A 22,822-nucleotide genomic window follows, 5' to 3' on the forward strand; every position below is an offset into this window, starting at 1 on the left:
AATATGAAGGCATAAAGGCTTTCCTGTTGCTATGCTACAGGTGTTGTTCAGTATCTTGGTGTATTTCTGAGACTCAGGAGCTGGTTTTGCTGCCTGTAACTGCATGGGGGTGCAAGTCTATTGAAATCAATGGACAGAAGCAATTTCAAAGATAAAAAAGCATCTTTGCTTCAAAGCTTCTAGCACAAATACAACATGCACAATTGCATTCTGACATGAAGGGCTTGAGTACAGCAATCCTGAGCTTCAGCTCCTGCTTATTATGAATATGCATAATTGTCAATACAAAACACTGGCAGAATCAGTCAGAATTGTATTTAAAAGTCCAAGCTTTCTATCTCAGCTTCCATGGCCCACATATGAAGCTTGCTTTTGAATTTTCCTGAAAAAAAGCATCAGCTTTTCATCCAAAGCAGTAGTTCCCTCCTTGATGGGCTGGAGTCCACATGTTCTCCTTCTGAGCACATTGCAAAGTGTCTCAGAGGCATGCACTCCTGCTCTAATTAGAAACAAAATACAATTTTATGCACATATCTGCCCATACTGTTATTGTTTGCACTATGAAGCTATTTCTCAGTTGTTAGATCAGGCTAAGCTGCTAATTAAGACATACAACAGAAAAAGCCACTTTGGTGGAATAAAATAAAAAGCACTGCATGAGGCTCAGGAGCTTGGAATCTGATCCCAGCTGGGTCACAGACTTGCCTACTTATTGCCAGCAATAATTAATAACATTAATATCCTAATGTTCCTCATTTCCTGAGATGCAGACTGGAAAAACTAACGGAGTCTGCTAATGGAGGCACTTTTGTACTTCAGGACTGGATCTCCAAGCATGCTCCTTCCTCAATGCCCCAACTATGGGAAAAAATACCTGCAGAAAAGAGCAACATGGCATTTTTCTGGCTTCTAAACTTGGCCTCCTCATCACCAGGTGAGCAAAGACACAGATCTGTACACTGCACAGTGCTGGAGAACAGGGGCTTCTCTCTACCCACAGTCTTGGATGAGTTCAGATTCATTTGTGACTCCTGCACCTTTACCTCCCACCTCACCTCCATAGCCAGATTTTCTGTGCAGGCACTATTCCCTGAGTGGTGTTTTTCTAAACCAGGTCCAAAAGCCTTTCTCAGATGTAAACATTCAACCACAAAGCCTCACCACCCACCTGGCTCCTAACCCTGTCACACATATTTCCATCATCTTTTCTATAGAAGGATTATTATGTAGTTTAGTAGGTACCTCAAGGAAAAAAGTAATTACCAGAAGCTTATAAAGCTCTGGATTTCAAATGCAGCACCATTGTGAAGCACTGATTTTTCTCTTATCTCTGAGATTCTCATTGAAATATTTAGAAAGACCAGTCTGAGTGAGACAGCTCTGTCAAAAGCACATTAATCAGTTGAATTCATGCCTACAGTTCCATACCTCAACTAAATCTCTCCTAAGAATGCACTTAAAAACTAAGGATTGAGGTTTTCATGTTTTCAGCCACACCATTCCCATTGACTATTATTCAGATGATGAATCTTAGGAAGCTCAGCTCAAAGCAACCACAACAAAAAAGTGTGAGAAAAGTGCATTTATATCAATGCCTGGCAACGTAAAGCACCACTGCATTTGGATTACAAACCTAGGGATGGAGAAACACAGCAAAGCATAAGCAGCCCCATGTGCCAGCAGTGGGTAAATACGGACAATAGAGACATGGACTATTCTAAAGAAGTATTTTTCTCTTTTTTAATAAGATTCAAAACATTATCCCATCCCCTAGAAATGTAGAGTTGACTTGATTTTATCAGGATTTGAGACACTAGTCTTAACAGGCTAGGAATACAAACTTAACAAAGTTATTTCAGCTACACAAAAATATCCAGAGATGTAATAGAGGATGGATGATTTTTGTATTCTTAAAAGTGTTATATGTTTCATTCACAGAACAAAACAACCAAATATTATATTATGTATTTGTATATTTTTTACATATATATACACACACTATATTATACTAGTAATAAGGAAAATCAGTTCCAAGCAAAACCAGTTGGGTTTCACTGGTTTCACTTAAAGAAAGTTTTAAAGTCAGTAACTCGTATATATTGATACATTGCTCAGACAAACGAAGTGAATTCTACAGTCCACCTTTCAAAGCCTGAAAATCAAGAATTTGGTGAATGGCTTCCCATTAATACCATAGGCTTCCAAGGTGAGAAGCAACACAAAGGGAAAACCTCTATTACCTTTAGATGATGAGGCATGTTTATGCCTGCAGCATTTAAGAACTGGAAGAAAAATAACTGATTCTACCTATGACTGTAATCTCTTTTTCCTCAGGATGTCAACCCTTTTATCTTGCAGACCTGGCCACACCAGAAAATCTGACATTGCCTTTAGGCAGAGCTCCAGTGAGACACTTCATACAGCCCTATCAGGCTGAACAGCTTTAACCCTGGTTCTACTATTACTGGTACCAGTAGGAAAAAAAACCCAAAAAACTCAACAACTATGAGTGACTTTTTTGGAGGAAAGACTTTTCACATATCAATTGTTAAGTGGTAATGTGTCCAGAAACCTGTGAAGACATAAGAAATGGAGATAAAAATCTACAAACAGGATATGAGTTGGGGCTCTAAGCAACAGAAGAGCTTGTGCCTCGGAGTGCTACACACACTGAAATGCTCTCTCCCCACCAATAATAAAAGACACTGAAGATGTAAAGGCATTACAGCCACTCTTTACAAAGGTTGTAAGTGAAGCAAATCTTGTAGATTAAGATAGTATCTCCTACACCTGGGGGGCAGGGAGAAAAAACACATACCAAAAAACCTTTCAGGAATAGAAACTTTTATCCAGGTCTTCATCATTCACCTGCAAACCTACCTATTTTGCCTGCTGTATCAAATAATCTCATAGAAGATATTTTCTATCTCCAAAGAGACTTATCATGCTTAATTTAAACCTTTCAGGTTAGAATTAAAGAGCATAACATTTCTTCAAGATTGTCTCAGAAGACATCGTTGCTGCACATCACAAAAAAGATCTGGCTCCTACTCCCATTGAAGTCAAAAGTAAAACTCCTACTTTCTGCTCTGCAGAAGGATATAATCAAAACTGTTTATCCTATTGCCTTCCAGCCTCCTGGTATGATATACAGGAGGTACCAAGGAATGTGGTTTTGCCCCACTGAATAAAATAAAGTTACAAAGTATTGTAAGGGCCTACTAGCTGGTATAGCAATTTATTCCACATAAATGAATGGCATCTCAGACTGAAGACTAAGCATTAAGTAGAAGCAGATGCTTGCAGTTCTACAATATGCTGTTTCCTTTTAAATGAGAAGTTGTGCACCACCTGTTCCTTCCATTTTTCTCTTATTTTTTTCCTGAAGACACTGCTGGCAATGGAATTAGCCATTAAAAAACAACCCACAAACATTTACTTGGTTAACTAACTAGCACTCAGGAGCTGCTGGCATCAATAAGAACAGCTTGCTCAGACACTCCTTCAATAAACAGCTTGCTAGCCTTTGGGTTTCACATCTGGTGTTTGGTAGAATGGTAACCCAAGCATTTGGTATTACTCAGAAAACTGCATCTTTATATGTCATATGTAATCAGAGAAGAAGATGAAAAGTAAAGTGGCCATTAAAAGAACACCTATTTCTGTACATTTCTAACCTCAGATTTTGGGTTATTTCAGCAAGTGGAGTTTGGACACGTAACCCAAATGCACCTGAAAGAGAACTAAACCAACAACCCAGTTCTGCTGCTGTGCAGGAACAACATACTTGTGATGACTCCAGTAAAGCCTTGCCAATGAGAAATCTGCTCTGTCAGACTTCATACCACAAGCACACCTGCTTCAGAGTCAGGTGGGTGCCAACTGGTTTGCCTGCAGAAATTCTACAGCCACCACCTTCATCCAGCACCTCCCACTTTTTTTCCTCCTTGAGACAGGACTTACAGGACCCCTGGTCCCCATCCTACCCACAAGCTTCTGGGGAAGAAAACATCACACCACCATCTTTCCTGCTTTTCCACCTACGAACACAGGGAGCATCACACAGTTCTGCAAGGCCACAAGCTGGGGCTGGCTGATGTCCCAGTTTGATGCCTCCATCCTGAACTGACTAGGCCATGTGTTTTTCTAACTCAGCAGCTCAGTGGCTGGGCCACTGCCCTCCCACTGCCCAGAGCTAACAGGATTGCTCACTGAGAGTGCAAGACAGCGTGCTGCACATCCCAGCAAAGTGCAGCTGGGGGCAAACACCACAGGAGAACTCTCCATGGAGAAACTCTCTCCCCTCTGCCCCACACCCCACTGCAGGGCTCCTTCTTACAAGAGGAGAACCTGGAACAACAAGACCAGGAACACCTCCCATCAATTGGAATGCTGGCAGGTATTTTTGGGGCAAGCTCAAGTTGCTTACAATTCCAATGTAAATAGTGAAGGCTTAGTCTAAATAGCTTCTGCCTCACATGATTCTCTCTCAAAGAAATTCTCTCCAAAGGATGTTGGATGCAATCTCAATGGTTTCAACAGGTAGGTCTGACTTTCTCTTTTCCTTTTTTTAATTTTAGCACAAGCAGAATATCATACAGAAAACCTGTCACAGAGAAAGAAGTAGGGGCCATGGATAACATCCTGCTGTTTAACCATGTGGACTGCTCTCACTCCTCTGTGCCACACGTGACATTGCTTTCCTCAGGAACATCTCCCTTTACATTTTCTGTTCCTAGCACAGGAGAGAATGGGAATGCTGTGTACAGATGAGCAGCTCTGCAAAACAACTTGAGGTGCATAATCTTACACTGGGAACTAGAGAACCAGTATACCCTGGTAGGATGAAACTTAGATTTCCCCAAGAGATCAGGTGCCTTATTACAATTTTTTATTTGCTGGGCTACAGCAGATCTTGTACAAGAGAAACAGCCCAGAACAGCAGCAATTTAAAGACAGAAGTATTAAAGACTCCACAGTGTAAGTGGTGATGTCAGTTCTTGTATATTTTCAAAACAACACAAAGGCAAATGTTCAGCTAGCTCTGTCTGTTTATAGGGCTTCTAAGAACACCAGCTCACTCATTTTTCATTCTACATATTCTTTATTCTTCTTCTAGAGTCAGTGGAAATAGAGAGGTTCTTCAGAAAATGGCTCAATCCCACTTTGCCTGTCACTGTCATATTTTCTGGAAAAATCCCTTTGCCAGGATTCTTCTCCTGGGAAGCTGAGAAGCCTCAGAGAAAAATGAAAACAATAATTATCTGATTGCTTCTCCTGTGTTTTGCTGCTTTGGAATGTGGTTGGAGATTAGTTATCCAACACGTGAATTGTTTTTACTTAATGACCAATCACGGTCCAGATGTGTCAGGACTCTGGAAAGCCACAGGTTTTTCATTAGTATCTTGTTGAGCCTTCTGTAAGGATCCTCTCTCTATTCTTTAGTATAGTTTTAGTATAGCATTCTTTAATATAATATCATATCATAAAATAACAAATTAGCCTTCTAAGCACATGGAGTGAGATTGATCATTTTCTCCCCACGACAGGGCACCCCGAAAATACCACATTTGCCTTCCCAGCTTCTTGAGATGCCCATCTACAGTCCCTGCTCTCTGCAGGAGGTGAGCAGGGTAAGCATACTGCTTGCAAGCAATAATGACATACAAGGGCCTAATGTTAGGCTAGGCAATGCAGGTCTTCAGGCTTCTGATAAAATTCTCTTCTGTTTTTTGTTCATACCACAAAGAAATTTACCATGAATAAGTACAGGCTTTGGTACCATTACATACACTTAGATTCTTCCTGTGAAATATTCTGATAAGAAATAAAACCATCTTTTTGTAGCCTTTTTTTCCCCCCCCCCAGGTTCCCAGTAAAAAACAACAGTTCTGCTTACATTTAATATTTTCTTTTGAGGATTGGGGTTTTATTGCCTTTCAAGTGAAGAAAAATTAGGTACTATTTATGTTCAACACATGCCCGTTTGCAGAGACAAGCCTGAGACAGTCTTGTTTTCAATCTTTTGTGCAAGATACACTGCTGTCTGATGAGCAAAAAAGGTGCTTTGGGGCAGTTCAGAAAGTGATGGAATAGTCTGAGACCAATAAACAGGTGAAGAGCTTCTCTGTGCCATTATATGGGTTGTGTACACACCTAAGAGAGGGTTATAAGGAAGACTAGCAAGACAGAAGAAGAGAACTTAGCATGATCTGCATGTGCCCTAGATTCACATGGAGAAGACAGAAAGAGAAAGAACAAAACCTAATAAAATTGAAAAAGTTTGATGTGTTTAAATAGCCTTGGAGCAGGACCACTCCTCTAGTCTGTACTGTGTGTTCAGCTTAATAAAATGAGATTTAGACAACTGATTATTTAATTACAAGAAGGTCTTTTGCTCTCCATTTATGCAAGAACACAGCTTCTATTGATAAACTGTGAGCAGCTCAAATGCAGCTGAAAGTACCAATATTCTAGGCACTGGGAGAAGTGGGTTACTGCTCAATTCTGTGAGCAGACAGGAGTTTGCCTACTCCTTTCAGCTGAAGTTCACCAGCCTGCTCTGACTTTCCTGGTTAGACACATCAGCTGTGATAAAACTTTGGTAAGAACAGACAACACATTCAAATCCTGCCACAAAGACTACTGAAGCACAAACCAGCACAGTGAAATGCAGAATGAGTTCTCCTCAACTCCCCTGTTGCTCTTTGCAAAAAGCACCCACCAAACAGCTTTGTCTTACACTTTTAGCTCAGATCCTCAATCACTCCTTCCTATTTAAGTTTTTGGATTTGACCTTATTAGAGCTTTGAAAGACCTATCTCTTCCTGACCATTTAACTTTTTGCCTAATGATTCAAGTTCAATGACATGCAGAGGCTGACAAGGAGCAGAGAAAAGAAACCTCATGTCCTCACTGAAACAAAAGCTAAGACCACTTCTCACTGGATAAGGATTAATACCATGAGCAGGGCCCCTGGCAGTTTCTACTCAAGAACAGTGACAACAGGAGCCTTGCTGATAAATTCTCACATCTCCCCTGATTCTTCCACTGCAAGAGAGGAGCTTATATGACTGCGACGGTTTTTTAAAACATCTTGAGAAATACAAGTGGTACATCTGCACTGCAGCCCATCACAGCTATAATGCAGTATTCCAGAGCTAGTGACAAGAAACACACTCTGAAACACCCAGCAGAGAAATAGTGCTGCTCTGCACTCAAATACTGCTGCTCTGCACTCAAATACTGCTGCTCTGCACTCAAATACTGCTGCTCTGCACTCAAATACTGCTGCTCTGCACTCAAATACTGCTGCTCACTCTCTGGCTGTGGACACATCCTCCAGAAAGATTCACGCCTTCACACAAAGGAAAAAACTATGACCTCCAAGAGAGAAATGTGAGGCTGCAGTAAGAGCAGCAATATTGTCACCAGAAACCACCCCCAGTACATAGATACAGGCAATACATGTCCCAGTTCTTACTCCATTCCCCACCCTATAAAGAAGACAGAAAAGAACCAGCTATAGAAAAGGTAAAAACCAAACCCAAGAACAAAATTCAACTTCATCATGACTGTGAAGTGTCACCAAATAAACCTGGTGCTTGAAAACTTAACTTCTCTTGAAAGAAGAATGCCAAGTAATTCTTCTGCCAATAACCAATGGATAAAGTGAAAATAGTATTTACCAGCTCTCTCTGTGCTCTTTTTCACTTGAGTCATTCAAATAACTAAAAGCTGTCTGCACCCATTACACAAACTCCCCTCTGAGCAGATAATACCAGGGGTGCAAGTGGGGAAATCCTGGGATGAGCATCTCTCTGCATCTGGGCTGTGTTGCAAATATGCATATCCTATAAACAACCTCAATAAAACATTTCAACAAAACAGTGCAATGAATCCTCAGACAAGGTGAGCATGTGGTGACTAACACACAAGTGATCAGCACATGTTGTAGGGAACTTTTTTGCTAAGTGTGAACTCTAAATCTGAAGTGTGAAAAGAAAAAAATGCCACGTCACAGATTCAACTTCCAGTGCTTGTGCTCAGCAGCAGCAGCTCAACTCACAATGACAAGAAGACATTTCCTACAGAAAAAATGTCTACATAAAAAAATCGGAAAAAATATCAATGTTTTTATTTTCACTTGTTTCCACCTCTGTGCCATAAACACCTTCACCACACAGCACAGAAAATTACATATTTTCTTTGTTTGAAACACCATAACAGTACATAACTCATGTACATGCAGCCATAGGAGGAGTCCTGTCAAACCATTTGGGTTTGTTTGAACAAGCCCCAGAGATTCATTAGGCAATCCATCCCAGTAAAGTCAAGATGCAGCATTTCCAGAGCCCTGGAATGACTGATATGAGACCAACAAAAACAGAAAACCCACCTTGCAGTGTTGTTGTCACCTTGTCAGTCACAGGATATTTTATTTCAGGTTTCCACAATCTGAAACAAAACAAAAGCTCTCAGTTAGTGGCAGCTGTTAAAGGGAAAAGCTTTATTTTTATTATATGAATTAAAGACTCATGAATTGCAACATGTTAATAAGAAAACACCTTCCTTCTCTGCTTTTAGTAACATGCACAAAGTTACACCCAATGCTCTTTTTCAGTGGCTAGAACCTCTCTTGCCATCATAGCTTACACCCCCTGATTTGCATCAGACCATGTCTTAGCAAAGAGCCCAGGCCTCCAGAATGCCTGTTTTTGTATAAAGTGTATAAAGCCATGGAAAACTGATTCCTCTGAAGCACAGGCTACACTATGGTGTCTGTTAGGATCAGAGTTTCACAGAAACAATTAAATCCCTTCCTTCTTTACAGAAAGAAGATGATCTGAAGGCAGAACACCTTTCATGTATCTAGATTCACTGGGGATGATTTGCCAAAACTTAGAAAAGACACTAACAGCAACAGCCCTAAGTACAAGGAGTCAGCAAGCAAACAATGCAGATAATACAACCTAATTTGCCAAAAGCTTCCTTGTTGACAGGAATCCCACAGTTACACTGCACAGTAACAAATGATGTGCTTACAAGCTGCAGACCAGACTCATGGGACCTATTAATGCAGTATCAGGTAACGTGGTATCATGTACCACAGAAAATCTGCAGCAGGGAAGTGCTGTTGAGCAGTCGCAGAGAATTCTCTGGTGCTACAGCTGTTTTACTGCAGGAGCCTGGGCATCTCCTTAACTGCCTTATGCTTAAGTTGCTAAACATCTAACAATGGATATAATACCATCACAATGGCATAAACAAGGACTAATTACTGCTTTGCAAATCCTGGGCTGGGAATGGCTAGGCAAGGGAGAAGCACCTATAAACTGCAAACCTGTTGGCACTTACAAATTGAATTGCCTAAGAAGGAAGAAGCACAGATTTCCCTACCCAGATTCATGTCAACAACCAACAAATGGATCATTTTCCAGGTTATCATCTTCCATCAGCATGAACCCTACCTGCAGAACTAACTTCTGCCAACATGTGGGTAACAAAACTCACATTTGGACAAAGCTATTTAAGATACTCATTGCTTCACAGGGGAAGATGGGGAGAAGATAAATGTCAGCAGGAATAAAAGGCACCTCATACTTCTAGCAAACTTTGCTATGTCTCCCTGTATCCATAAACATAGGGGGTGTCACTGAAAGCAGTGGGAGTCTCATCTCTGACTTTACCAAAGCTAGAGAAGAAAAATATTTACTTCCACTGAAAGGTAGAGAAGGACAGATTCAATGTCTTGCCAAAGTTAACAGGAAGCAGCAGCTGATTCATGAGCAGAAAGCAAGGACCCTATCCCTCCCTCCTTCTTTTAAGCATGGGGGAACTTTACAAAAGCACAAAAAGACTTAAGTCTCTACAGCACACTGCTGTCATAACTGAGGGTGAAGATGGAGGTGTAACTAGAAAAAGAGAAGAAGGGAAGTCAAGTTCAGCTACTTCTTCTTTCCTCTCAACACCAGCAAATGAAAAGTCAGTTCTTACAACATACTGGCCAGGCATGGATCTTATTGTCTTTGGTTAATTCCACATGTCTGAGAAGAAAATCAGCTGTAAGCCGGTTAGACTCACTCAATGACATTTGTCTAAGGTGCCGCCCCCAGGTGCAGAGCCATGCACCAAAGACTGAGCATTCTTTGGGAAGATGCTACTCATCCAGACACTGTTGGTAATGGTCAGCAAGACACAACCATGTAACAACTGATACATAATATTCCCCTCTTGAGCAAAACCCCATTCAGCACCCTCCCATCTCTGAGGAGCGCCGCATTTCACATCCAAACCAAGAGACAAGGAGGAATGGTACCAGCAGGATCCCTTTTCTCAAGCTTCTGATGAGCAAATGATGGACAAGCACACAACTCTGAGACCTCCTGCAAGCAGAATTTCCAGAATTTTTACAGCTTGGTCCACAATTATTTACTCCTTAGAGACTCCAGACTCGTCCTATCTGTGGTCACAATAAAACAGAAACAGACTTGTTGCTAAAATGGCCATGAAATAGCAATCAGACACCTATTTACACTCCTGCTACAGTTACACTCAGTTAACTCCACTTTAAAAGCATCAAGATTTTCCAAATCACAGCCCTGACTCATGCAGCCTGTGGTGAACAGGGGACATATTCTGGAAAAGACGACTAATAAAATACCATGCCAACTGCTTGACTCAGAGAAAACAAGATTTAGCACAGTGACATGTTCGCATTTTGATTTCTGAATACTTGCTGGATGATAAAATCAGGAGCTGTCTTTGAAGTCTACGCTGAACAAAACTATCTGCCCCTTTCCTGTAACTACAGTGGCATTTGCTAATGCTGTCAGCTTTTATGTGAAGAAGTTGGTGCTCCTACAAGGAGTCACACTGACAGCTCTGGCTACCAAAGTCTTTCACTAACTCCTTTCCAGTAAGATCCCAAAGGAAATTAAAGTTGTCCAGTGTTTTCCACCTTTCAGTATACACCTGCCCCAAGAGATGGACACGTACTATAATGACAGCTGAGATTATCCAAAAAATTAATTGGCATAACTGGATATATCTTCCAACATCCTGGGGACAGTTCACTTCAGAAGATGGAGCTGGTTTGGCTAAAAGGGAGAAACTGTTTGGAAATCTGAAGGTGGAAGATGGATTGGGTAATGGTGATGAAGAAATGATAACATCAACTATTCAAATATAAGGAAGGAACAAGTAGAGCAGATTAAGGGCAGTGAATCTCAAAGAAAAAAAGATAGATTTTAAGCAACTCCCCACAGGTCAGTAAGGTTTCAGAGGAAGCCAAAAAAGTGCAGAAAAGTGCTAGAGGTGGAATAAAAATACAGAGAAAACCTATTTTATGGTAAAACAAAGGTGGGACATCAACTGACTACAGTGCTGACCACAGAAGGGATTCATGCAGCAAAGTCAACTGAAGCAGATGAAATCTTACTAAAAATTTTTTTATCATGAAAAAAACCCAACCAACAGATTGAAAGCAACCACACACTAATAGATGAAACCACTGACACAGTGAACTAACAGGAAATGGGGGAAGACCCAAAGCACTGCCTAAAAGCAAGCACAGAACCACCAACCACCGTAAAAAGGAAAGAGGATGATAACCACACAGGGAATTGGAGACCTGTCAGCCTAACTCAGCCTCCCAAAACAAACTGTGAATTAGTTATAAATATCTGAAGGACAGATGGCCCACATCAGCAAATCTACTTCTGTAAAGAACCAACCAAAACAAACTGGTCTGACCTAGCTTTCTATATGTTACAATCTAACATATTTACTGGAAAAGGGCAGCACATATATCCTATATTTTTGGGGGGGCAGGTGGTTGAATGTGTGCCCAAGGGGGTTAGTGAGCCTGAGGCTCACCTCCTTGCAATGCTTTGTGTGAGCAGCCAGAAAAAAACACTGAGCTGAGAGAGTTTTATGAGTATTTCATCACATTCAAAAATCAATGCCATGGAGCTCACTGATCCAAAGTGCTGCTGCAGAGGCAGCAAAAAGGAAATATTTCCACATACAGCTTCACCCACCATCTTATTTGAGACCCAACAGGCTGATCCCAGGCACACAACACTGCTCAGCCAGTGCAAGCCCACATTCCTCTCTGCTGTGCTGGCTCTTAGGTGGAGGCAAGTCACACCCCACAGTAATAGCAAGGTGAACAATTGAATATTCAGCTTCCACTGAGGAGGTGGCTCCTAACAGGTTCTCCAGAGCTCTTCTGTCAGAGCCATCAACCTCATACTGTTAAGTGTTGTCTGACACACAGACATGCCTTAGCCCAGGAGATAATCCTACAAAGTATAAAGCTAGCAGTTGTTCAACATGTCTGAAAGACTTGCAAAGGCGATTTAGGCTAATCCAACTAAATTAGGAACCCTCTGAAGCTGTCAGTTGCCTTCACTGGACAGTCAAAAAGAACCAGGTAAACAGGATGGAGATATCCTGTGATGGGAACCTGCTGCCACCACCAAGATCTGCCTTGTATCTCTTACAATTCCTTCCAGCCCTGTGCATTTACTGTTCTTTGATCTGCTCACTGAGGATAATGGACAGCCCAGGATTCTGGCTGTTCACCTGCCTGCAGGCAACGGAGCTGAGCTGCAGGAGCTGTCTGTGGCTGCACTCTGAAGGCCCTGGCCCTGAAGGTACACTCAGCTAAATGACATTTTGGACTGGGGTTCACATTTGAAGCCTACTGGTTCAGCAGCCTGCTCACTGCAGTCTGTGTGAAGAAAGAACAAAACAATCTTCCATTTCCTGAAAAAGACAAATTTCAATGCTCACTTTAACTGACCTAAAACCATTCCTCATCTGCTGTGGTGCCTTTTGATAGCCTCTCTTACCACTTCTAGTGAAATGGAAAATTTAATGAGTTCTAAAACCCCCAGAAAATATGAGATTGTTTACACACAAGAAACTATGTGAGGCTCAGAAATGAAGCAGCAGTAACATAACAGATCTGCAGGGCACCTTCTCTGCTGTGCAAAAAGGGACTAGATACATATTGAACACTTTTAATGGAAGCCAAGAGCCTAGTTTTCCAGGAGCACATACCCTTTCAACTTTAATCTGCCAATTTCAGGAACAGGAATTCACACAAAAAGTGAATTCACCCAAAAACACTGAGCACTGTCAATATTTCTGCAGTGAAAGAGCCTCAGAGCTTCAGTTTGGTTTTCTAGATCATCCTGTTATCCTGCTTTTAATGTTTGAACACATTTTCAAGGGTGCAACTCAAAACACTGCAAGGGTACCAACAGTGCAAGACAACATGTAATGAACAAAAACCCTGACTTTGAAGAGACACCAGTGTTGTTACCATTCCTTCTATTCAAGTAATTCCTTTATCCTCATGACAAGGTACTTCTGTTAGTAAGAGCCTGCAAATTTTTAATTGTTCCCCATTCTCATCCATAGGCAATATCTTCCTCATCGCAGTTCTGATTTCCAGAGTTTATTCTGCTTATCCAGTTGCAAGTAACATTATACCATTTTTTTTATTACCTCCTCTTAAAATATTTCGATTTATTGGCATGAACATTGTAAGAGTTAACATGGTCAGAAGCTTTCTGTGAGGAAAAGAATTACCTGAAATGTTTTCTTCTTCCTTCAGATTTCATACTCAAAAAAAGGCCTGACTCCTACCTAGGACAGATGAGCACAGCTCTATCAAAATTTCAGGAAATGCCACCAGTTCACAGGAATTAAAGATCCATCCTGGACACTTGTGTCAGGAAACCACAAGTGAGTTATTCTTTTCTCCATGGTGATGAAAACATGCTTGAGAAGTATCTTTGTCTTCTTTTGCTGAGAATCCACACGTTCCTAAAAAAAATCCTCCAGCATTTCTTCTGTTCCTCTCACATGTGGTTCTGAGGCCACAAAGTCAATTGGAGCCTCACCACTGACCACCACTTTCCAACCACATCACCACACTCAGCCCTGCCAATCACAACTGTTCAAGAGGAAGTACTAAATGAACAGTCTCCCTTCTCCTTTACAGGCTCCTACTATTTTAATGTCCAAACACCTCCCAGTCTATAATCTTCACCTTCCCAATTCTAGCACCATACAGCAAAGGTTTTGTTATCCCAGCACAGCAAGTTACTGAGGCACAGAGAAATTAAGTTATTTGCTCCAAGTTCCCTATAAAATCTTTGGGGGCATTTACAGACCTCAAGTCAGATGACATCCATCACAGTCTCAGCTGATGCTATGAGCTCTCATTACTCAGGCTCATGGCAGCTACACAACTTTGAAAAGTCTAGGAGCAGCACTATTAAGGTTTAATACTTAAAAAAAAAACACCTTTCAATACCACCATAGGCAGCTTCCTTTCAACAAACAGCCAATCAAAGAATAAAATGCAAAGCTTCAATGATACAGAGAAGAGTGACGCTCCCAAAAATCAAGTTCAATTTAAGGCATTCATATCAGAAATCAATGGGAGTTCTGGAGTTTCTACATGTCATATGCAGTCACATGAAGAATTTCTCTGGGGAATCTTATTTTAATTAGATAACAAAGCAATTCAATTTGTGGGACTCCATGCTTTTAGTACTCAAATAGGGCGATATATGAATCTTGAATAACGTAAAAAGACCCTGCCATCCCAGAAAGCAAAAAGTTAAAGAATTCACTTTTCTGAGCAGTTTAAACCCCAGTTTCCTGATGCACAGTTTAGACAACTGCTCCATTCCCAGCCTCTAGCCAGGTTCTGGTAACCAACCCCCTTCTCCAGGCCCAAATTACTCACACAGGGCCAGAGCACAGTGCTGACGACTCCACAGTGACCCCCAGCAGCTAAAACTGGTTACCTACATGTAAACTTACTCAGACTTCAAATGACTTTTTCCACCTCTGCAGTGGAAGTGCCCACCCATTCACTGCAGGGCTCGGAAATATGAATTCCTAAACACAAGATACTATAAGAGTGACTGATACAGAAGAGCAGTCTTACAAAGTTTGCAGAAAACAAAGATTTAAAATGTGTTCTGAAAATACAGGAGAAAAGCAAAAGCACTGAGTGGCTGTTCCCAAATGGAGGAACATGAGCTTAATGAGGCAGCAGAAACAAGTAATAATGTGATCCCATAATTAAAGACTGCTTTGTAATACATATGCAGAAGGCTGCCACAAAGACTGCACAAACACCCCTTTTTCCTGTGTTTCCTGAAATGAGCCATTTGACTCAGCAATGTAAAAAGGTTCCTTTAACAGCCTTTTTTGGTCTGTGATACATCATCTGATGTGACTGAGGTCGAGTGCATTAAGAATCTGTGTAACGTTTTGTGCTGCAGCGTGACAAAAGAGGCACTGTCAGAGCTGCAAGGGCTGACCAGCACTCAGCCTATTTCTACAGCCATACTGTAAACACATGTGGAAGTGTACAGAACTTAGAATTCATTTTAAAACTTTTTCTGTAAATGGGGTGTTTAAATTCTGAATAAAATATATAAATACAAAGTCCTTGGTGGCCTCCTAGACCATATATGAGAATGGCATCACAGAAACAGCACATTAATGACACTACCACTCAAAAGTCAATAGGGGAAGGCAAGGACACACAGTAGGGCTTTCTGTATGCCTTACCAGAGAGGCCTGCATTACAAGTAACAACTTCAACTCATTCAAATCTAGCTTAGAAACCCCATTTTTTACAGATTTATTAACTTTTAATTAGCAGGCACAAGCATCACCCTAGTTCTAAATTATCCTTCCTTCAGAAGTGACATTATCTGTATTGTATTTGTATTACAGTGAAGGAAGAATGCACTTTTTCTTTTATTCAAAGGGCTGACACTCAGTAACACAATTAATGAGTAGTTTTGAATGTTATCTTCTTTTGAAACCCTCTATTCAGGATTGGAACACTGTAATTATAGGTGCTGAGCAAAGAGCTTGTCTAGGTACATTTCAAAATGCTACATATATAATTCATCTTAAGCTTTTTTTCAGAACTGAGATTTTCAAACATTCAAGGAGCTTTCAAAATGGGGAGTTTGATTTCATAGGGACTGGTCACTCAAAGCAGATACTCAGAAAACCGCCCCGATAGCCCTAAGATGGCAACTGTGGCACCAATTCTGTGAGCCAAGAAAGGAAACTGGGCTCTGGCTCAGCAAGCTGTGATTCATGAAAATAGTCCCTCCACTACTTAAACAGTCCTGCTAACCTCCCTGGGTCTTATCACAGAACCACACAAAATCAAGACATAGCAAGCACAGGGCTGAAGGGATCCCATGCAATATTTCCACCAACACTTTTTGGTACTGGAATAATCTCTTTGACAGCCCATTTTTTTGTTGTTGTTTTGTTTCAAAAGATACAAAGAAAGCACTTGTAAGCAGGCAAGTATAGCTGCACCATTAAATAAGTTAGAATACACTTGTCAAAATTCTAGACAATGTCTTGGTTTAAAATGGGGAAGGTGCAATGTTAACCTAATCACACAGACAGAGGCTACTTGAAGTCATTATATTCAGGACCCACATGAAGGATGAAGGAGAGCAGATTGTTTATAAGCTGCACAAGTTCAGGTCCTCAGTATTTGGGTGTGCATGGATAGATGTGTTTGCATGGATTTGTCTATATATATATATATGCACACACACATCCACTGAGTAACTCCATCACTGTTTTTTTTAAAGAAGGTAAGAATGGAAAGTGGGTAGAAAAAGAAAGTTAACCAGGACACAAACATCTAAAGAGCAAACATATTAAAATTAAACACCCTATTCAATTATAGTAGGTGTTAAAATTATTTTCTGAACACTGGTTTCTATAAGCACAAGACTGCCACTGCATGAGAATTACCCCTTCCATTCTGAGATGAAACCAAGAGCATCACTGACTTGAGCCTTCTGCTGTGTCAATTGATACAGGAAAGGCATGCAGCTCAGGATTTCTCTTTTTTTTTTAATCCTGTAGCATAGTAACTCTGACACCAAGTCCCTCTGCAGTGGCTGAAGTGCACACTATCTCAGGAAAAAGCCTTGTGCTGGCTGCCAACGACTAAATCAAGCTAATCAGCAATGTGCTGATGCATGCTGATGTTGACACTTCAAGGATCACAAAATATTCAGTTCTACTCTATTAATCCTTTAATGCTGGTTCCCATCAATCAAAAAGCCCACTCTAATTACAGGTTTCAAAAAGCACCAGTAAGATCATTAACAGAGCAATGCAGAGGACAGCACAACAAGAAAAGGCCTTCAGATGCCAAATCCTTTCTCTGCAAAGCCTAGTGGCTGCAATTTCCTCAGGAGCATCAATATCAAGCCACAGGCAGAATTACCTGCATGTGCTTCACAGAGGTGTGGTAAGCCAACAAGCTGTAAGAGCACACTGCAAGCATAAACCACATAAGGTGCTGTACCAGTCCCTAAAGTTGTTAGGTACAGACACCTCACACCACAAGGGCTGAAAACTCTCCTGCTGACTATCTGGACACTTGCACCAAGGGCACAGCTCTGCTGCTCAGGCTGTCTCCAGCAGCTCACTCTGCTGAACAGAGCCCAGAAATCATGGGAGCTGCAGAAAAACTGACTTCATGACTCTGCAGTCTCACTGCCCCCTTCTACACTTGAAGTTAATTTTTCTCTGCTATATACAGTGAGCTTGCAGTTCTTCAGAAAAGAATTCACTCTTCTTACTGCTAAGTCACATCATCCAATTTTCAGTTTCTATCTGAAAGCACTATACTGGTTTTATGCTTTACACTTTCCCTCCCTTTCACCATTCTCAATTTACTGTGCAGCCTTTTGCAATGTCTCAGCACACAAAGCAATTCCTACTTTCATCCTTTCACCAGTCTTCTTGAGTAACATTAGTGAGACAGGCAGTGGTTTTGTGGAGCTGGACACTTTTGGTTAAGACCAATTGAGGCAGACACTCTCTAAGACATGCAGTCAAGAATCTCCAGAGTGACAAATTGTTTGAAAACTAAACAGAGCAAATAAATACAGTCTCTTCTGTCCAAGTGTTAGGATTTTTCCTACTTCCTCCCTTCATGTGTTAAGTGTGAGATCTTACCCAGACACACAGACCCCAGGAATACTGCAGAATTAATGGCCCCTGCATAAAAACATGGAATACATCAGGAAGCACATGTACTGTCAGCTAACTTTGATATGGGTGGTTACTCCACCTTATGTCAGTGCTTAAATCAGCTGTCTTTGGCTAGGATAGTCAGTGCTCAAGTACCTGTCATCATCCACCTGGACAAACTACACTTCTTTGTAGTTTCCAAGACTTCTCCCTCAGCATCCCCTTCTCAGCAGATTGCTCTGCCCATTTTCCCCTGATTTCCCACTATCTTCTTGCAATCCTCAAGGACCTTTCCTCTACACCACTTAAATATTAGCAGTGCACTGGTACAAGGCCAACTACTTTTGTCCTTGCCCACACTTTTTTCCTAGGGCTTCCAGAAATCCTGAGGCTGATGTAAGCCAAGTGCTGTAACAGTTGAGGGGAAATATCATCACCATCCAACAGATAAGGCACAAGAACTCCATGATTTCTCTGCTTAGCTCTGACATCTCATCTCAACTTTCCACCTTACAAAACTCAAGGTATAAGCAATCACAGTTCAATACAAAAATGGCTCTGCCCATCAGCTAACTGCTACAAAGTCCTGTCATCCATGGTCCTCAGGAAGATATGGATGGTCCTGCCATCCATGGTCCTCAGGCAGACGTGAGGTGTGCACACCAGAGAGGCAAAATGTCTGTGCTAAAGCCCTACATGGCTGTAAATACCTCAGAGAGGACTCTTCTGTACTTGGCCACGGAAGAAAGAACATTCAACAGAGCAAATGACCATGCAGCAATTGGCAAAAATCACTCAAGTCAAATGCACTCAGAGTTACAAACAAGGGTACATTGAGTGATGGTGTCTTTAGGGCTAGAACCTCCTTTGCCTCCTAGCTCAAAGGCAAATATGCCAGCAATAATGGTAACTGAACCAAAGAACTGGATAATTCTGCCCTAAGGAGAGAACATCTGGTCAAGTCTGATTCAAAATCTGGAATACCCCTAGTAAGAGAAAGCTTCAGCACTCACTGTCACCTGCAGGTCTCTTGAGCACTGAGGACAGATGCTGTTAAGCACAGGTGAGTTACTTTGCCAAGGCACAGAAGAGGAGGCCACCACAACAGCATGGCAGGTCTAACATGGCTGCAGCAGCACTGAGTGGAGCTGCAGGCAAGCACCACAATCACTAAGATGTTCAGCACACCTGAACTGGCTGTGTGGCCACAGCCTGTGTGCTTCCTGTCACTCTCATTTGCTCAGAAAGTACTTGCCTTAAGGCAAAGCACTACTTCCCACTTGAGACCATAAATAAAACACCAACCAAGGTAAATGAGACAAGCAAAGAGAACACACCTCATCATCCCCATCAGGGAACCGGCCTTTCTTCACTTGTCCTTTTCTTGAAGAATAAGAGATGGGTAAATAAAAAAACCACACTGGTTGCTCAGGGTTTTCTTCATTTCCATGTTTTATCTTTACAAGGAAACCATTCATATCATCTTTTACAGTGTTAACTCTAATGATATGAACTGACAGCTTTGCTTTAGCCATTCACACCTGTCCAGAACACCAGTTCTGCTTACCAACCATCACTTAAAATACTCACCCACATACTCTATCCCTATCTCTGAAATCATGTGAATTATTCAGTAAGCTGCTACAAAAAAGATTTCTTTAGAGAAGACCTGCTTTACATGGCATATAGGGAATACATTAAAGGATTTATTTTCCTGTCAGATTAGAAAATAAATTGATAAAATTACACTTGCTCTCGAATACAATGGTTGAGGTTACACCAATTCTTTAGACTTCTTAGCTTTACGGGAGAAATTTCTGAAAATATGTACAGACCACAGACTACAAATTTCTAATCACCTCCAAAAAAAAAAAGTACACCTTCTAATATTCTGTGCCTTTTGAAGATGGTAATGGGACTAGATACACATAAAATATGACCCAGAACTGGGTCTTGTGAACCATATTCTTTCATCAAGCAACTTCTGTAACCAAGAAGGAAAAAAAGCTAAAATGTGCTGCTAAATTGTGTGATGGATCTTTACCTTGCATGTACCAAGTTTGGATGAGCCACTGAGGAGTTACCATGCACAGAACAGACATAGATAGATACTATATATATATAGATATTATAGAAGAACCACAAGATATCCTTTTTGCTCCTCCCTTCCCAGATGCCTGGAAAATCCTTGTGGATTTTACAAGAGCAGAGACCACAACTGTCCAGCTAAACACACAGCAGCAACTTTCACCTGCACAAAGCACCCAGGAAGGCAGCTCTCTTTTGGAGCAAGAGCCTCTGAAGGAAAATAAAAGTGAAAAAGTGTTTGTGGCCTGGCTAATCCTGTAATCAAATAAATTTTTAACAGCAATCTGGTGGTATGTAATGCTGGTACAAATCACTTTTGTGGAAAATTTTAAGTTAAATCTGTTATTCTTCTGCCATTTTGTGGATAATTCTGTTCTTTTCTCCACCTTGCAAGAAAAAGACTTGAGTTTTTCTTTATAATACTTCACTAATTTTAAAGCAGCAATCTTCCAATTTAAAAGATGTTGTACTGGTGATATTTATCTTACTATGGTATTTAACACAACAAAAAAGTCATTGGATTTCATTTTCTCATTGCAAATACCTCACCATGAGTTTCCAGAGCCTTGCCCTTCTACTAAAGTAGAAGTTCCATACCAAGGAATCAGCCTCTCAAATTAGCTAATTTTGCAGGAAAGCACACACACATGAACTATGCTTTACAATGGGAGGAAGAGGAGCCTAAATAAATTCTATATGCAATTTCCAGCAGACAAATTATATTCACCAATAAACATTTAGACAACAGCTAAGGAAAAGTAATCAGAATAACTAAACTTGATCACTCAAACTGCATCTTAAAAGGAGAAATAAAGAATTTTCATGTTATGTTCTGTTTGACAATAACATACCCTTCAATGTTGTTTTACAGCAAAAAAGGCATAACTCTGTTTATTATTATTTTAAAAACAACATCTGTGCTTGCAGGTATCCTTTTGACAAAATGCACAATACACTCATTTTGTAGATGTCATGGGAAAAACAAAAATCAATATCTCAGTATTTTCCTGCTGTAATGGAGAGGGCTAATTAATAGAGCAACCTTGGTAGCTGTCATAAAAATATTACCTCTTCTGTGTTGTCCAGAATAGGCTTACTGCCCATTTACATATTTAAAACTTTTAAACAAACACAGGAGGATGAATTTTTTTGGTAAATCTAATTTTATCATGATTCATGAAACAACCATGGGAACACACTCTTTTTCAATTATGTCTTGCCTGCAGATTAAAACAGGTAAAGTCTTGGAAAAATGCATGAGATAAAGACAGCAAAAAGCTTTCCATTTTGAGTCAAGTCTCCCTTATTCTTCAGTGTCACTTGATTTTCTTTGACCAGGCACTGAAACATTTGGAATTTCAAACTGTTTCAAACAGTGTGCAAGTAGTTCAGGAGAAACAAAGAAAAATAAATTTAAAATATTTCTTCTAAATTCCGGTAGTGTAATCTTCCCATCTTTTGAATGTTTGCTTATATTATTCAAGCCAACCTCATTATGGTACATAAAATTAAAATTAGTTTCTGCAACAATGCTATATGGTAACACTTAATGAAGATATTCACTAATACCTGCTGCTGCAGAAAAATAATTTATATTACAAAATAAATAATAAAATACTATTTCTGAAATTTGTCCATCTGACACAAATATTTTTGATTCTTTTCTAAATTATCTCCTGTGATAACATGACAAACTCTGAAAACATTCCCAACTATTTCAGTTTTGTGCAGATCAGATGTAGATCTTTGTTTTCTAGTTTATATTTTATTCCTGGCAATTATTCCATATTTCCCTAATGGAAATCCCTCCCTTTCTTCTCTTAAACATATCACAGTATTAAAAGGAGATTAATATCTCCATGTTCAATACATTACAAGAGTTTCCTTTGCAAATAGCAGCCTTCTGGGGAAAGGCATTTTATTCACTCCTTCTGTTCTTTTCACTTTGTTTTGAGGCCACTGAATTCATCATAAAGAGATGTTTGACAAGTGCAATGCCCTCTATCCCAAAGGAATGTTTTGAAACTATAAAAGATGTCAGTACTTTGGTTGGGATTTTTTTTCCTACGAGAATTTTCAGTAGATTATACAGGAGCAAAATATAAAGGAAAATAACTCCATGCAGTACAATGGTAGGCTGGCAGAGATGGTCACAATGATGCCTCAATTTTCTTTTTCATGGCATCTCTACCAGGTTGGCAAGAGGTGAGGACAAAGCAGGGCAATCCACCCACACAGTGCAGCAGAAAGAACCAGATATTCCTCAAAGCAACCACTGAAGAGCTGGGAACCTGACCACAGTTTTCCTTCCCATTCTCAAATGAGAAGCAACATAAGGAGAGATAAGACACCTCTTAGAAGTATATTTATCTTATGTTTTATACATTTAAGTGATAACTTCTTTTATGGTCTGTGCTCTTCTGCAATACCCAGGGGTTTTGCCTCTATTATATTCTATAGTCTCAGTGCTTGGGACAGCTGGGATATTCTACTTAGCAGTCATTTCTTGATCCTTCCATCATTTTCCCATCAGCACAGCCACTCAGCCATTCAGGCAGCCACAATATGGTACAGCATCTTATTTCCGCCTATCACCAAATCATCAAAATGATACTTCAAAAGGACACAATGAAAATATTTCAAAGGAACAACAGATGCTTGAAAAGATAAA

The 22,822-nt window shown here is 40.4% G+C and overlaps 1 protein-coding gene across 27 annotated transcripts in view; it reads right to left on the reverse strand.

Moving 5' to 3' along the window:
* MAP2 (microtubule associated protein 2) overlaps nucleotides 1–22,822 on the reverse strand; it is a 222,191-nt gene that overhangs the window by 165,909 nt on the left and 33,460 nt on the right. For all 27 annotated transcript variants that reach the window (XM_077181072.1, XM_077181079.1, XM_077181070.1 and 24 more), the window contains exon 2: nucleotides 8,399–8,457. The gene's annotated coding sequence lies outside the window, so the exon portion shown is untranslated. The remainder of the gene's footprint in view (nucleotides 1–8,398; nucleotides 8,458–22,822) is intronic.

This window comes from Agelaius phoeniceus, chromosome 7, assembly GCF_051311805.1.
Source record: "Agelaius phoeniceus isolate bAgePho1 chromosome 7, bAgePho1.hap1, whole genome shotgun sequence".
Classification (NCBI taxonomy): Eukaryota; Metazoa; Chordata; class Aves; order Passeriformes; family Icteridae; genus Agelaius; species Agelaius phoeniceus.